The sequence below is a fragment of the Dermacentor silvarum genome, chromosome 1 (assembly GCF_013339745.2).
Source record: "Dermacentor silvarum isolate Dsil-2018 chromosome 1, BIME_Dsil_1.4, whole genome shotgun sequence".
Lineage (NCBI taxonomy): Eukaryota > Metazoa > Arthropoda > Arachnida > Ixodida > Ixodidae > Dermacentor > Dermacentor silvarum.
Window position 1 is genome coordinate 125,539,636 of NC_051154.1, and position 18,349 is coordinate 125,557,984.

Sequence of the window (18,349 nt, forward strand, 5' to 3'; positions counted from 1 at the left end):
ATCACAACGAATCACCGAGATTAACGCGGAATCTTTGAAATTAAAAGAAATAAGGTCTTAATAACTAACAAATGAAAAGAAAATGCAACGTGCTCTATTTACAAATTTACAAACGGGAACCTTATGGAGGCGCCCAATTCGACAATTACTACCTCCTAATGCGCACTCGACTAGGTCGCAATCTGAAAGTCATTGGGCCTCGCCATGGGCAATAAAGGGTGCCAGACATACACTGCCCCCTCCCGTCACCTGTCAATTCGTGTGGCCACAGCTTTCTTTTGCGTCTCAGAGAGGGAGGTCGTAAACGCGAGGAGAATCGCCATTCTTCCTTTGTCCTCGCTCTCGCGGCGCATTCCCCCTCATTGACTGTTTGACTGGCCCTGTGCGTGCGCGCGTACCTCAGCCAGGTTGCCCCTTTCAGCCGCAGTCCTACTCGCGGAGACGCGCCCTGTTCTGTTGTCATCCGCCTTTGGCGAAGTCTCCGTTTTCTTAACCACCATAACGAGCTCTTTGAAGTTCTGCATGATGGCCCTTTGTTTACGGGCTGCGGTGTGGCTTCTTTCTCGAATTTGCGCTGCGCTAAATACTTCGCTCGTTTGCGCCGTCTGAAAAATTTTTGCATTGCCAGGCGGCCACCGAATGTGTCTCTGCTATCCCCGAGTGTCATTTTCCTGCTCTGCTTGGCCGCCATGTCAGTCTCCTCTCCTTTGGGCGGTTCAGGACTGTCGCTCAAATGCGGAAGTACAAGGGAGTTTTTCAGCGCCTCCTTGACCTTTTTAGGGCTGCTGAAACAAGCCTTGTCTCCGCAAGGAACGGCCTCCGGAAGAGCCACTGTTTCCACTTTCGTGGCGCAATCGTTCTCTTCTACCGCGATTTCCTGAGCTGTGTTACGCGGGAGAGCTTGGACCGTAGGGTCGCCAAAACTCAGGCCCTTTTTCTTTAGCAGCATTTCTGAGCGATTTGAAAATAAGTAGGGATAATGTTTGGACAGATTTTGTGATACTGTGGCTTCAGTCCTCAATAGTCCGAACGGCCCCTCAATATTCACGTTGGCTATGGGCAAGCAGACGCTATTCTCCTCAACTACCTGCCGGATCCACGCATGTTCCCCGGTGAAATCCTCAGGTTGCACATACGCAGGGTGGACGATGTCCATTGTCGCAGCCGAGTCCCTAAGTACCCTACATGGCGTTCCGTTCACTGCGAGGTCGCGAATGTAGGGTTCTAAGAGCTCCAAGTTGCCGTCGTCATTTACGAAAGAAAAAACAATCCTAGGCTTCCGACAGCCGATCGCAAGGTGTCCAGGCTCCTGGCAACGGAAACAGACGACCGGTTTTCTAGCCTCAAACGCCCTTTCTGTTTTTCTTTCGTCTTTCGCTGCACTGTTATTCTGGCCTAAATTATCTGTCGGCATGTCTTTGGTCTCACTTCCAGCTTTCTCTTTGTGAAAGGGGCGCCTGTTTTCCTCTTTGCCGAATTTAGTCAACGGCCTGACGCGCGTTTTCTCGGATTCGCGACGTGCGGCGAATTCATCCGCTAGCACTGCAGCACGTTCTAAGCCCTTCTCGCCCGACCTATCTTGAATCCACAGGCGCATCTCTTCGCTCAAGGACCCATAGAACTGCTCTATGCAGATTAGCTCAACAACCTTGTCGTGACAACCGAACGCGTCTTCCCCTTTTAGCCACTCAATTAGATTGACTTTCAGTTTATAACTGAAATCCTGAAAAGACTCGCCCGGTGTCCTAACTGCCTCCCGAAAACGGCGGCGGAAAGCCTCCGCTGAGAGCCGATATTTCCTTAGCAACGCAGCTTTTACTTTCTGATAATCCTCTGACTCGTCCTTCGTTAGCCTTGCAATTATTTCGGTTGCTTCGCCAGGAAGAACGGTCAGAATCTGTTGCGGCCAACTCTCTAGTGCCAACCCGTTTCTCTCGCAGGTTCGTTCAAAAATAACGAGAAACAATCCCATGTCATCGTTAACTTTGTACGACGGCATGAGATCCCATATTTTCACTCTTGCTTCAACTGAATGCCTTTCATCTATTGCGAGGTTATTTGCTGATTGCCTGGCCAGATCCCGCTGCACGTCTAGTTCTTTTAGCTTTAGTTCGTGAGCTCTCTGTTCCTCGGGTTCCTTTCTTTCTGCAGCTTCCTTTTGATCAGCTCTCTGCCTTTCTCTTTCTCTTTCTTCTGCAGCGTTTTGTTCAGCTTTCTCAGCTCTTTGCCTTTCCCTCTCCTCTGCAGTGTTTTGTTCAGCTTTCTCGGCTCTTTGCCTTTCCTTCTCTTCTGCAGCGTTTTGCTCAGCTTTCTCAGCTCGTTTCTCTATCTCTTCCCATGCTTCTGAAATTTCGTCCTCAAGAGCCCCGCACTTCTCAATCGCCCCAATAAGCTGTGGCTTTCTCTGACTTTTCCCGACCTCAATTCCCAGCTCTTCACAAAGTAATAACAACTCTGGCTTTTTCCGTTTGCCCAAATCCATGGTCAATCCCGAACGAGGACTTTCTTACTCTGCTGTGACGTGAGGAAGCTTTCAACAGGAGCCTGCACGTGCACAAACTAATTCACCGTTTTAGAAAACACACAAGCTAAAACCTCGCAAATTCTCAAAGAAAGTCAAGCGCTCACCATTCTGCTGAAGCCAGGACGAAGGGTGGAGTATCCCATTGCTGCCAACCAGCTGATATAATCTCGACCGGGTGAGGTGGGTCGTCACCGCAGGAATCAGGAAACGACGATGAAGGCGGGCATCGTGATGATGAAAAATAGAAAAGATTGTATTCACTTCATTGGTACATGGTTTTGACTCTATCCGAGTCTCGAGCGGTTCTGATTAACACGGGGGCCAGGACGGCCTTAAATCCCCTCGTGGTGGCCGATGTTTCCTTCGGGGAAGTCCTCTCTCCGGTGGTCAAGTTGACGACCTCCTCTCCCTCGGGTCCTCCTTCTTGGTAGCTCGCCGTTTTCGTCTGCTCCGTAGAGGTGAGAAGCTTTCTCGGGGATGAAGGGGATTATCTCGTCACGGGAAAAGCGCTGGGGCTTGCTTCCCACATTGGAGAGATACAGATTCCAGGAAGATCATAACCTGCCGATGACTCCTTCGGGGAACTTGTGGAAGTGTCAGACCTCTGTCGGGCGGTCAAGGTGACGACCTCCTCTCCCTCGGGTCCTCCTTCTTGGTAGCTCGCCGTTTTCGTCTGCTCCGTAGAGGTGAGAAGCTTTCTCGGGGATGAAGGGGATTATCTCGTCACGGGAAAAGCGCTGGGGCTTGCTTCCCACATTGGAGAGATACAGATTCCAGGAAGATCATAACCTGCCGATGACTCCTTCGGGGAACTTGTGGAAGTGTCAGACCTCTGTCGGGCGGTCAAGTTGACGACCTCCTCTCCCTCGGGTCCTCCTTCTTGGTAGCTCGCCGTTTTCGTCTGCTCCGTAGAGGTCAGATGCTCTCTCGGGGATGAAAGAGGATTATCTCGTAACGGGAAAGGCGCTCGAGCTTGATTTCCACATTTGACAGGTGCAGTTCCAAGCCGATCATAACACCATGCACATTTTTGCATGATGGTAACCCACCCACAGTTTGATAATCTGGGTGGTTGTAGCTCAATTTTGTATGGCACATTAGTCTTGGCAACAAACCTGATTGTACTCAGGCAGTTCATTTGAGACTTCATTATTCCACCATGCTTTGTACTGACGTTTCCGGTCTCCTCTGGTGATGACCTCTTTTGTTGCATTTTGAATTGTGTCCAGGGGACATTTTTCAAAGTCATCATAATCGAGCATGGGTATATCCTGCGCTACGACCTCAAGCTGGTCAGATAGATGGTCAATTGCCCATTCAAGTCAGGAGCTGGTTCTGTCGGTAGTTCAAGTATGAAGACAGTGATTGTTGAACATAAGCCATAGCTATTATATAGTCACTGCCTACTTTGCGGAGGCCTGTGGTGTTGATTATCATGCCCACACATCGAGAGAGAAGTGCAAATGAAAAAGTCACTAAGCAATAGTTAATCCAGGCTCCTCTGCTACATGCTGCTCAGGTTGTCTTGCCTACACACTCATCAGTAGTGTTAAGTAGCACCCATATCATTTCTGCCCACACTGACGAAGAGGGCACTGCTCATTCTATCTGTTCTATCATCGAGGTGCTCAATACAAGAATTGAAGTCCCCCGATAATGATGGTATGAATGTTTAGCTTCAATATGTCTCTTTCCATACAACACAATATGTCTAAGTTCTTCACATTAGAGTTGCTTCCAGCCCACAGGTAAAATAGGCCAGAAGCTATTCTTTCTGCTCGAACCTTTCCCAATATCTACATGGCTCCATGCAGGTTTCCAGAGACCTTTCCCATGGTGGATTAGCTTGGTAAAGAAACCCCAATTCGCCTTCTTTGCACTTGTCTCCCTGACCGTGAAGTCCTCCCCAGACATAAAACCTGCATGTGGGGTTGGTATGGGTGGTCTGTACGGAAGTGTGTTACAGTTAGGTAGGCCAATTCTATATTGCCTTTTTCCAGGTTGCAGTCAAAACTCGTTATTATGAAGTTGCATCTAGCACGAAAATACCTTCATTATATCAAATATTCGTAGGGTCCTTTGTTTTCTGGTAAAACATGATAACTCCCGATTTTTTTTTCACCCTAGACAAATTTTCAAGAATTGTGTTAAACCTGATTTCTCCCCCAAGTTCCACCCTTTTGTAAAGGATAAGAATAAATGCACATGTTACAAAACCAATAAATGCTTCTCAACTTGTGTGAACAAGCATTCAAGGTATATCATATTGTTGTTATTCATATATATATATATATATATATATATATATATATATATATGTTTCCTTTTAGCTTAACACTCAAGCGAAAATCGGCATATATATATTCAACACCTATCGGCCTTGAGTAAATGAGAGTTTGTTGCACTTTTAGTAGCCACATTTACATGAATGCGACAATGGCGCATCGAATATTTCCCATACGTCACACACATGTAAACAATGCGTAATGAGCTATATAGTAAGTGAATGCAGTACTGACGTTGCTCTGTAAGGTGAAGAGTAGCTGTGACGTTAAGGAGGTGCTTTCCCAACTAAGGTACATTCAAAGGCCTGGCAGGACATACATAGAAATTATCAAAATGGAAATGATGTACATCAACAAGGGCTTGCAAGATAAGGAAAAGACGCCTCTTGGCACCTCTTGCAACCATTCTCATGTGTAGTACTCTTCCTGCTTTTTTTCCTCTGTTAAGCAAGCGTAGAGAACAAAGTAAACAAAGGATCACCAAGCTCTGCTGTTTTTGTTTATGTGGTTTTTCTAAAAATTGTAAATAATGGTCGCCAACAACGATTTCTATAGACGTTTGTAACATGACTTGCGAGTAACTCTCTTGGTCATTAAATGTTTCTTTGAGTGATCTTGCTTGTTTAAATACAGATTTTGTGTCCAAAAAGAGGTGATTGCCTGTGTTAATTGTTTGTGAAAGTTAATTCGAAATTTGGTAGGCTAGACAACAAGAACTCTGCACTCTCCCCAATTTTACTTATTAAAAATAACACCCGATTTCTACCTCCATAATATTAAATAAACAAAACCCAAAATGAAGGACGTTAAATATTTGTTGTAAGCAAGTATTCATTACTTGCTGATATTGGTGTGAAATATACTAGATTTAACTCATTAATTATATCCAATCATTTGTTATGTACATTATTGTTATATCAAGGTTCAACTGCATCAGAAAGCTCCTGCTACTTTTGCTCCCATCACCCTCCATGGATGTTCAGATGATATATTATTTTTATGTCTGCCTCTAGTGCTTACATTGTCATATTCCTAATCCACCTATATATTTTGCAAGCAGAAGGAGCTAATCCATGCTCCCTCTGCTTGTTTGAGTTCCATTACAGCTACTTCTGGTATATATGACTGCTCCTCTATCTTGTCACCCTCTACCCTGCAAGGGCATCTGCGTGAGCAGGTGTTTCGTGGGTTGTGACATTGCGAACCCGAGCACATGGGGGTTAATTGGATCATCCCATGCTTAGCCGTGTGAGACTTGGCCGTCTCCATTGAAAAGAAGATGCTGAGGATTGAGCCAATGCCGAGTGCTTGGACCTTTATAGCCCCTCAGTGGAGGCAACACACCTTTTTGGCCTCAGCTACACGTAGACTGTACTCTCGGAAGGACCCAACCGGGAGAAATCAGCAATCTCCTTTTCCTATCCCCTTTCCCACTCTCACTTTCACCTCTCCTTTACAACCTGTCCTTTCCTCTATTTTTTTTTTCTCCTCATTTCCGATTTTCATGACGACTAGGGCTACTCTTGTGTGGGTAGCCAGGCTTGGGTATACCGCATTTGGTTATAGTAGCAATGTACAACTGACATGGGCTCATCTTGTTTGCAAGACCTACTCCAGTCAGCACTCTTTCACTCTGCCTATCTTTTTTTTTCCGTAGTATGTGTGCGCTGTGGACACCATCAAAAAACACCCATGAGGTTGAAGGATACCTTGCAAAGCTTATAGAACACCTCCAGAAGATGAAAGAATTTGCGGATGACTTCGTGACCAGCACAGAAACAGCGCAAAAAGATTTAGACATTCATTTCAATTCAATTTATTTTTTCAGCATACCTCCTGGAAAGAATTATGATTAAAAAAACAGAATAAACAGCTTGACAGTTGCTACCTGCAATAATGCGACTCTAGTATAGAGCAGGTATGTACATTAGAAAGTGTACTATCAATGATACAGAGGTAGAAACACATGCCGCATGGAAACCAGACCCTATGTCAGAGAAAATATTGGGAGTAATCTGGCATGTCCTTGGAGGACACATAGATTTGACACATAAAAAAATGTTCATTGTATCAATGTTTGCCACAAACAGAAACACACTCAAAGCAGCAGCTCAGACTTGCAACTCAGATAGTTTCTGTAGGCATACACCTTATTTTAAAAATTCTGGAAGAAGACAACATGGATGAAAGTTAGATCTAGGAACTAAAAGATGAGTAAGGTGGTATGAAGATTTGCATGTTTCAGACATACTCCTTCTTGTTTCACATACAATTTTGGGAGAACTGTGCAAAACAACCCCATACTTTTTCTGGTGCATGGCAAAACATCTTAATTTGTGGAGCAGAGATATACGCAAAGCCAGATTTAGATGAAAGGGCCTTTTCACAAGACGTTGCATTGTCAAGGCCAGGCTAACACATATGCAAATGCTCGCACCTAGACTAATGGAACTTCTTGGAGCTCCGACAGTAGCCAGACCAATGTTGATAGTGGTGAAGGAACTTTCAGGTACCTCCTCCTCGTGGTTCTAGTTAAATTCACCAGCAGATTTTGGATAGAATAATTTAAGGCCAGAAAAGCGAAATACCTTCTTTGCAAACAGAGTCAGGGATATTCAGGCCATTGTGATCACCAATGTTACTGCCTGAAAGAGTCAAGCCCAGCTGACTTGCTTAGCCAAGGCATATCATAAAAACGGTTTCAGGAGAGCATTTGCTGTTTGGAAGGACCTTGTTGGCTTTCTCACAAATAAGGAACTTTGGTCAGCTAGAATCTTTGAGTTTGGCAGAATTCAGTGGAGTTCAGAAGTTTGTGAGAAGGAGGCAACAGATTCCAGATACAACGAGGACAAAGCCCTTTAACTTCTTCAATCACTCTAGCATAAACAGTTTGAAAAGGAGTCTTAGTGCTTTTTGCGCAGATCAAACAACACGCAATGCGATAAAACTAGCTTTTTATAAACAATAAAATATGTTAAGAGTTGAAGGTGGATTACAGAACTCAGATTTCATGAGCAAGAAACATGCAGCTGTGCTTTCTTTGGACCACAAGTTTAGAAGGCAGCTTAATTAACACTGAAATCTTTTACACACCAGTATTTGTGATAGTATGACAGAGCTATCATAAACATATTGTATTAGTGGAAAATGTCAAACAGTTTAAAAAGCAGTCAATCATTGCAAGACATGTAGAATATTTCAGTCAGCACTACTTACCGAGTCATGTGCTACGTTACAAAAAAGAAGAACCAATCAGTGTGAGTCATTCAGCATAGAGCACTGCACGGCCTGGGCCGACCCGAAAGCCCGGGCCCGGCCCCGCGGGCCGTCCGAAGCGTTTATCGGCGGGCTCGGGCCGGGCTCGGACCAGGCTCGGGCTTGAGGCCACGGGCCGGGCTTGAGGCCACGGGCTGGTCTCGGGCTTGAAGCCACGGGCCCGGGCCAGACTCGGGCCCGCTCATTAAAGGGCCTAAGTAGGCCTTCGAGCACACGCGACCGTTATGCATTGCATGGTTCAATGCATTCTGTGCCAAGCTGAAGTGACACGTGCAAGAAAGTTGACTGTATATCTTATCAAAGAACATTGTAAAACGGATGAAGTTCTCATTTTTAACAGCGGAGCTGTTTCAGGCGGGCGTAATGAGTCTGCTGAATCCAAAAGTGTGAGCCGATCCTGGCAGCAGTGCAGAAAGGGTCCAAACGCAATGGCACATACACCTGTGAACTAGCGAAGATGAGCCTGCATAAGTCTAGTTAAGCATGGTGGGGACTACTTAAGCTTAGTCAGTCATCGATAGGCAATTGATAGCCAATCAATAGCTAATCGATAATCAATCAATAATCAATAAATTCCAGAAAAATTCTGGGGATGACTTGGTAGTGCCTAGCCCAAGTAGTGCGTAAAGCCTAGCCCAAGTGGCTATGGTGTTGGGCTGCTGAGCACGAGGTCGCGGGATCGAATCCCGGCCACGGCGGCCGCATTTCGATGGGGGCGAAATGCGAAAACACCCGTGTACTTAGATTTAGGTGCACGTTAAAGAACCCCAGGTGGTCCAAATTTCCGGAGTCCCCCACTACGGCGTGCCTCATAATCAGAACTGGTTTTGGCACGTAAAACCCTATAATTTAATTAAAAGCCTAGCCCAAAAGCCAGGACTAGCTATGTGCCCATCAGCTCCGCTGTCTCTTTAGCATTGCGCCGCCAGTGCAAGCTACGCAAATTTTTTTCTTTTCCACAAAAACGAATATTGTTTCTGCGTAAGGAAAAATAAATTATACTGAGAACCACTCCTCAAACCATTTCCATGTTACCGCTTTTGCGATTGCACTATTGCCAGTGTCGATACTATTGCATTATTTTAGCGCTAAGGCCAGTTACTTTTGTGCTTCAATGCATAAAACAGCATTTTCCTCAAAAAGTTAACTAGTACACCCATGCATTTCGTCAGAGACCTTGAAAATTAATATCTAGAAACTGGTTCAGTCCTGAGAATTCGTTCCAACTGGATACGCCTTGCAAACTCAGCGGCTATATAATTCGTAGATTGAAAGATGTGCTGTAAAATAATTAATTAAAAGTTCATTAGCATAATTATGTTAATTATTCAATTAGGTGTTTTGACCATCCTTTAGGCCATTCATGTCATAATTAGCTTGGAACTACATAAAACAATTAGCCTCCTTAGAGCGTCGTCGCATTAATGCGAACACAAGAAATCCTGAGATATGGTCAATTCCATACTTCAGAACACTCTATAAGCATCAGTCGTTAATACATAACCTACCATTCACTTCGAACGAATACAAAAATGTCGATAATTTCAGTAAGAAAGAACTCTGCTCATACTTTGTTCGCTTGTAATATATCTGATGTGATTATTATTCTGCCTTTGTGTATGGTTCTAAGTATATAGTGTACAACCTGTTTCCTTTTCTTACCAATGTTAATATTGTAAAATTCAGTCTCATGCTATGTTATATAGCTGGTGTTGCGTTGTTTTGTATAGCTAGTATTGCTATTGTAGTGTTGTTTAAAATGCATTCTGTTAAAACTTTTTCCAATTCTGTTAACTCGCTGTGACGAAATATTCTTTGTCTTTCCGTTCATAGCTATTTCATCCATGAGGAATTCCAGCGAGAGCTGGAAATATATGTGAACTAGTGTACATGTGCGCACACTGTACTGTCTTTTGGGTCACGTCACGCTACGTATGTAGCTTTTAGCCCAAAATGACAGTCCAGCATGTAAACTGGCGAATAAATTGATTTGATTTGATTGATTTCGTCGGACACCTTGGAAATTAATATCTCGAAACTGGTTCAGTCCTGAGAGTTCGTTCCAAGTGGATACGCCTTGCGAACTCAGCGGCTATAATTCGTTGATTAAAATATGTGCCGTAAAATAAGTAATTAAAGTTAATTAAAGTTAATTAGCGTAATTATGTTAATTATTCAATTAGGCATTTTGATTTCTCTTGGAAGTAGTTGCCGCCTCATTGAGTAGTTTAGATCAAGGATTATAATTGTGCTACCTGCAGGCAATTTAAAAAAATTTGGTGCAGCTAAAATGAAACACCCTGTATATTTGCATACTAAATGACATCATATAGAGCCATATCGTACAAATCAAGGTAAGTGCATGCGCACCAGCAGGAAAACAGATTTCCCGTGGAAGAAACAAAAGATTTCGGTCTTTTATTGCTTATATACTGCAGCTGATTAAACCTCGAGAAGGTGAGGCTGACAGATACGGTAAAATGTGCAAGTAAAAAAAAAGTAATTTTTTCTTACAGGCCGGGCCTGGTCTTGCACACGTGGGCCTAGCTAAGCTTAGTATAATGAACGCCCGGGCCCGGGCTCAGTAACACAGGCCTGGGGCGGGACCGGGCTTGGAACCACGGGCCAGGGCCAGGCCCGGGCTAGTCTAGGTCATGTACGCCCGGGCCCGGGCTCGCGCTTTGTATTACGGTCCCGGGCTGGGCTCGGGCCTCGTAAAGCGGGCCCGTGCAGTGCTCTAATTCAGCATCATTCACAGATTTCTTTGATCTGATTCACAGCATCAGATCACAGATTTTCACATGTGGTATCACACATGCATAGCACCTGAAACCTGGTTTGTACACTAAGCACAGCAGACTTTTTTTTAGAAGCAATTGGGAGGTTTGGTGGGTCCCAGCTAACATGGGTAAAAAAAAGTGATGCTTTCTGTGCAGATGAAACGATCTATGTTGCCTATTAGCAACATCCTGAAGAAGCCTCCAATATTTTTTTTTGTTTTGAATAATTAATACTTAAAATTGCCTCCTTAACCCCTTACCGGTGTATATCATATGTACAATACAGAAAGAACAACTTCTAGCATAATAAAATGAAAAACAAAGAAATCCTACAGATTTATCTGGAATGTATGTCCTCTCTATCAATGAAATACGTAGCGACAGTAGCACTGTACATAATGTTTTTAGTTCTTCTTTCTTAAAAAATGTATCGCGGCAGCTCGTCACACAACATGCAAAAAGTTAGTAAATAAACAGGATGTTTTCACAATTAATACTCTTGAAAATAGCGCACAAAATATAACCGGGTGTGTTTGTTTGCTGTTTATATCAACCTACTGTAATGTTTTGAATGAGAGAGATGGGGGGGGGGGGGGGGGTTAGGGTGGTTTTGTGAAGCAAGCTGTCACAGCTGTCACCGATTCGTCGTCGGCGCGAAGTCGATCGATGGGGTATACAAACCGGTTGGTCGTTCCGTACTCAAGCGAACACAGTGAAAAGAGTCAGAGTCGGGAGTAAACAAAAAAAAAAAAAAAAAAAAAAAAAAGAAAGAAAGAAAGAAAACCAACCACAGTACACAATTAATAAATTAAAATAATAAAAAGACACCAGACAGACTAACACATCTGAACTTAATATAACACAATAATGACAAAGAAATGTGATGAGAAATTAACAATACATATACATATGAAACAGGGTGCGGATCAAATATACAAGAATAACACCTAACAGCGTTTCACTAAAAAATGTCACAGTTTCGCCCTAAGGGCGAAGCAATGAATGCGATAGCAACACAGCAATGTCATACGAAGTAAGGTGAGCGGCTTTGGTAGCAATATGAATTGTAGTAAACATGAGCTGATTAAGTAAGCAGGTGTGCTGCGGCGTAAGTAGACCGACATGAAGAGAGACTCGATGACCACGAGAAGGCGCGTGTGAAACGGTGGTGTTGATGAGAAGCGCTTCCCGTGGGCAGCGCGTGCGAAGGGACACACCTGTAGCGCTGCACTGCCGATCTGGGCAGCATTGCATGTGTAGCGTGCGTTGGAAAATGTGGCCCGACTATTACTAACTGAATGAACAAGCGTGGTGTGAGCACGCACAAACAAACATGAATAGATCACACTGAATGACTGCAGACAACGACCGTCAAAACTCTGGCAGCAAGCGGATACGCCGCAGCGGCGAAGGTACGTGCGGTCTATCGCTTCAACGGAAACTGAGCGGCGAATGCACGGCGCATAAAGGTCAGAGCCGTGTGGAGATAAGAGACGGTGCGAGCGAGCGACGAGCGCGGTTGTTGGCAGAGTGGAAATGCGCCCCCCCCCCCCCCCCGCTCCCTCCGGCGCTGGCTTCCCGCTTCCTTGCTTGCGCGTGGGAGATTGAGTGCGTTCGCTCTCCGTGATAGCGCGCGTCCCCACACGCTTCCACTCGGTATACGGCACGCGGCGAAGATTTTATCTATAGGGAACCTCACGGCGACGGCGACGACGACGGCGACGACGACGGCGACGCCAACGGCAGAATACCGGTTGAAGTGTCCATATAATTGCTATCGCAATAAAATAAAGTTCAAAAGAAAACAACGATGTCATATGCGTGGCCGGGCAGCAGCAGCAAGTCCACAAACCGTGAAGTCGGCGCGCAGAGCTTTCCCGAAGAATGCTGGCGGGCCGATCTTGTTGAGGTGGATGCGATTGCTGGGCTGGATTTCCCGGGAGTCTAGATCTGACGACTTCCCTCAAGTAGGTTGAGCTAACTTGAGGCGAACTACCGTGAACTTTGCAGACGCTGGTTTGACGTCTCGTACATCAACTATAGTTACTTGGAGTTCCGTCGCGGCTAGGCGGCCCAGGCGATACTGGACGGCACTAGCCTCCCGACACCTTCTCAGCAGCTCATAGGTTCAGCTTCTAGACTAAATAACAGGGCCCAAAACCTGCGCTTAAATAGCCTCTCCTTTCCCTAGTGAACTACCGGTATGCAGAGGTCACCTAATTATTTCATGATTCCTCCCAAAAGTCTTGGCCGTGCCCCTTTCACCAGGGACGAAGGAACGGTAGATTCCCCTCTCTCCAAGGTCGAGCCTCCGCACTGCACCACACGGACGCACACGCACACACCTGGGTCCGTTAATCGGCGTGTCGTTTTCTCGAAACCAGATGCCGCCCCGTGAGGCCACGACGTTTTTGACGTCTGTTAATCGGCGTGTCGCTTTCTCGAGACTATATGCCGCACAGTGGGACCACGACGCTTTTTTTTTGACGCCCTTTAATTGGCGTGGCGCTTTCTCGAAACCATGCCACTCCGTGACACAAGCATTAATTGCTTTATTATACATATATGATACAGCATGCACATATGGTTTTCTTTTTTTTAAACAGAGTAGTACAGAGGTTTGTTTTATTGTGAAAGAACACATTTGGTGGCAAAATATATAATGTTTGTACTGGCTATACTTTTGTTAGCACCATTACTGGTGAGGAAGCAGTTAGAAATTGAAAATGCCGGCAGTTACTTTCAGTGAAAATCTAATCTGGGATTCCCACATGGATGATGTTTCCAAGGGTGTTGTGAAGGCATGTGGCATAATTTCCAGGATTCGAGATATAGTTGCACCCAAAATTAGATTACTAATTTATAATGCCCCCTGTTATTCGTACATAAATTATTAGGGCCTTGTTTGGCGAAACACTGGACAAAGAAACAAGTTGTAACTGCTCACACTATAGAAAAAGGCAATCTGTTATATTGCAGATACCCGTGACGTTCATACATACATGTAACATATTCAAATAATTTAATGTGCTTAAAATAGAACAGCTGTACAATTTCAACCTTTTCATCAAGCATAAGCAAGATCTGAAAAATAAAAACGACTTTTTTCTTACACTGTGCCACCTAAGAAAGCCTGTTAAAACACCTTATAACATCAGGCAAAGAGACATGTGGTTCATACCTTTTTCACAGACAGGCTTAGGTTTAAAGAGACTACAATATATTATGTCAATTACATGATATATATTGTAAGGATATGTATTTCAGTAAGGATATCAATGCTGATAGTAAGGATATCAATGCTGATGCATTGATATCCTTACACAGGATATCAGTAAGGATATCCAGTAAAGATATCAACAGTAAGGATATCAATCCTTAACTAAACAGTAAGGATATCAATGCTGATGCATTGACAAGGAAGCAGTGGAAAGATTGTTTAATTAGAGATGCCATGTATCACCGTTGAATGCACTAAAAGTAGTACCACTGTTGTACATTCTGATAAAGCTTTATAGATCTAATATTTCATATGGAGTTGTCCAACTGTTTTGCAAGCTCTTTATGATATACTTGTACCGATACATAAGAATGAAATATGTGCATACCAATTTTCTTTACTGCACATTTTTTTCTTTCAGTTCAAATTTGTTTCCTTTTATTGTTTTACTGTTCCGCGAGTACTGGTATTGTTTTAATTTTGTTAGTTTTAGAATTTGTCTGCGTATATTTCACCTGTAACTGCATGTATGTTGTATGTTTGTACTCTTTTGTTCTCTTTTTCGATTGATATGTACTTTTCTTTCTTTTCTTTCTTCTTTTTTTCACAATTTGCTGACACTGCGCGAGAACATCTGGGGCAAGAATTCCATCAAGCTGCTAGAATATGTGCTAGAATAGCAGCTTGTAATTCCTTCCCTTGCATCTTTTTCACTTTTTTGTTTTATCTCTTTCTATAAACATTATATCATTCTGTAATTGTGATTAGGATGAAGATAGTGTGGTGCTTGTCATTTTCCAAGAGCTAATAGTAATAGCAGCAACAAATGATGCTTGGAGAAAGAGGAAGAACGTTTTATTTCAGCTTGCTTCAAGCTCCTTAAAACTGTGCAAAGCCAAAATTTGCATAAAACCAAGACTTATGAATGATCCGGCATAGATATCTAAGCTATCAATTAGTCAATCAAGAAGTCATCAAATTTCAAAAACCTTGGACTAGCGGAAGCTGCGAGAAATGTGCTCTATTTCTCATAGCAATATTTCAAGTTTTTTGCAGTAGTTCTGTTCTTTTTCTTTAGTTCAGTGGTTTTGCAGTGGTCAGTTTTCTGCCATTGAAATGTCTTTCCGTTTCGTCGACCTGCACAGTTACAGCGATACTGTTGACGCCAACGTAACTGAGCCCATCATGACAGGAAAAGTACTCGGTGAACATTCTCTAAAATGCTAAAGGGCCTAGAACTCTACCTCGGCAGGTACGTTGGCATAGCGACAGATGGCTGCAGTGTCATGTGTCAGAGCTCTGTGATATCGTGTCCGAAATTAAGCGGTGTGCCCCAAACACAGTTCGCCCCCCGTGCTTTAAATATGCACTCATTGTGTCTTTATCCAAGTCATTGTGCGTTCAAGCCGTCAGGAATGCAGTAGGGATTATGAAGGAGATCATTTCTTTCGTCACCGCATCACCAAAACGAAATATTGTTCTGAAAAAAAAAATCACCGCATATCCACGACGTGAATGATGATGAGTGGGCGAAGCACCGGGGGATCATTCGGGTAAACCAGAGCTACGGACGAGAGGGAAAGAGAGCGCGCGTCGGGAACGAACGCTCTTGTGCACCGCAGCGCCCCTAGCTACGGACGAGAGAGAGAGCGCCCGTCGGGAATGAACGCCCTTGTGCACCGCAGCGCCCCTAGCTACGGATGAGAGAGAGAGAGAGAGAGAGAGAGCGTCGGGAACGAACGCCCTTGTGCACCGCAGCGCCCCTAGCTACGGACACGGCCGGACTCGACTCTAACTTTACTCGACTCCACCCTCCGCGCTCCCTTACGGCCTTTGCAATGATGGATGCTGCCGCCTGTCGCCGCAACTCTGTGGTGGCGCTGTTAGCTCACCGTTGCCGCCTCCGCAAAGCGCGTTCACAGATGCGCTCAGGCACCAGCAACATCTGTGCAATTCCGGCTGTAAGACGCAAGTTATCTCAAATTTTAAAGCCTAATATTTATTTTAAGTGCCAGTAGTCAACACCATAGCCTCATACGATGTGAATAAACGGCTTACAGCCTCTGTTTGAAGCCGCACGCCTGTAGCAGACGACGCTCGAAAGATTAAAGGGGAAGGTTAAGCCAACATCCACAAATATTGAATACAGATGTCGTTACTTAGGAAAAATGATTATCTCAGTACATGCACTTCAATTTATAAGAGAGGTGCAAATACTGCGAGGCTACAACAAAGGTAAAAATTTTACAGGCACAAACTATTTATTTCCTGATCAATACAGTGCACTCTTGTACATTTTGGTGCCAACAACCTTCACATCGTGTACAATAAAGCCTAAAATATTTTCTGGGTGGCTTATGCACATAAGCAACTGGCTTTTAATTTTTTTTCGTTAATCTGTGTGATTTACTAAAAGTAGTCGGACAAATTTGTCAACAATCACACCAGCTGTGCGCCTGGCGTGACAATTGCCAACATCTGGGCAGTTCAAGATGCGCGATTGTTCATGGTAGAGTGCAACGAGAAGTTGCAGCACTTCATGCACTTTTATTCGCGGAAAGTGCTTCGCAGCCGTTTCAAAGAAAGCCACAATGTTGTCCAAAAGTGCCAAAAACATGCGATTTTGGTGAAGCGTACACTTCGCCGGCCGTGTCAAGAGGTCAGATTTTCGAGCGTGATCATAACCTTTTGACGAAAGGAAGCGCCAAATCTCACACTCTCTGACAACTTCTTCTGAATAACAAGGTCGTTTACTGCCATAGACTTGTATCTGGTGACGGAGAAAAACAGCCTTTTTCTCACGTTTCTGGGAATCACCAACGATCTTTTTGAGGGCAATATAGTGTTTGTCGTCGTTGTCCTCTTTCATCTTTTCTTTCTATATATAGAGAACTTTCTCAGTAGCCCCCCGCCCTTCGAGCGCTGGTAGGCAACTTGAGCCCGAAGCCTTTTCATCATGACCAGATAGTGACTAGCTAGGTAAGTGTTGTTACTGGTGGTTTGTGTTGAAGCACTTTGTCTCTCCTCGGTTACCTCCTCCTTGGCACCAAAATATTAATGAGCAGGCAACAGCGACTCTGATTTTCGCTTTGATGAATTCCCAGGAGCTGGGGGGTCACGACACGCAGGGTCCTTAAGCGGTCTCTTTGCAGCTGGCATTATGTAGGACGGATAGAGTTCGAAGATGGTCGGTACAGCTCCCACAAGCAACTTCCGTATTCGGCATCCGGGAACATAATCACTCTCATTGAAGTGTTTGCTACACACTACAGTTTACCGTTGATGAGGACTTGTCGTTGATGACGAGATTTTCACGGGACATGTTTTTTCGCCACTTAGAACACAGTTCCGCATCGCTAGGAAATTGGTGAAATGAAAAAACACCCGGCGTCTTCACCTGTTGAGATTTGAAAAATGGCACACAATAGTACACCATGGCTACAGTGATCGCGTTTGAGGCAGAAGGAAGGAACGACGCTTTCACGCTTGCAACGATCCTGCGGAGAAAGTTCACGCATTCAGCTGCAAAACCTGGCACACAGTAGGCAGCACACGAGGGATCGGCGACATAGACATGCCGCCGTCAAGAACAGAAGTGGTGAAGTAATTGCGCCCACAAAAGCAGACCAAACCGACCACACTCATGTCGTGGGCATCAGCGGACAATTCTAACGAACGTTGTGCGCACAAGAATCTCACCAGTCGGGACAACAGCATAGAACAAAGAACAAACTTGACAGCATTTACTGAAGAAAATGGCAGCAGCAAAACCAAACCCGCGCAAGTTCGTATGGGTGTTCTGTGCCCGCGCTACGGTGACTACCCGCGCGACCCTTCGCTCCCACGGACACGGTGAGGTGGTAGCGACCTCTTGCGGCGAGCCATCGAGCAGCTCGTCAGAAAAAATTACATTGACTCCCGTCGCGTTGCAAAGGCCGTAAGGGAGCGCGGAGGAGAAGTCGAGTCCCGCCGTGCTACGGACGAGAGAGAGAGCGCGTCGGGAACGAAAGAGAAAGAGAAACGAACGCCCTTGTGCACCGCAGCGCCCCTAGCTACGGACGAGAGAGACAGAGAGAGACAGAGCGCGCGTCGGGAACGAGAGAGAAAGAGAGCACAGCTGCGCCTCTAGCCGGAGCGGCGATTACTAGCGTGGCTACGACGGCGCGACGAGGGACAAGGCTCGACCTAAAGAGCTTCGCCCCTAAAAGCACTTGGCCACCAGCTTAAAGGTCTTTGCTAGGTGAGATGGGTCGAACGACACGAC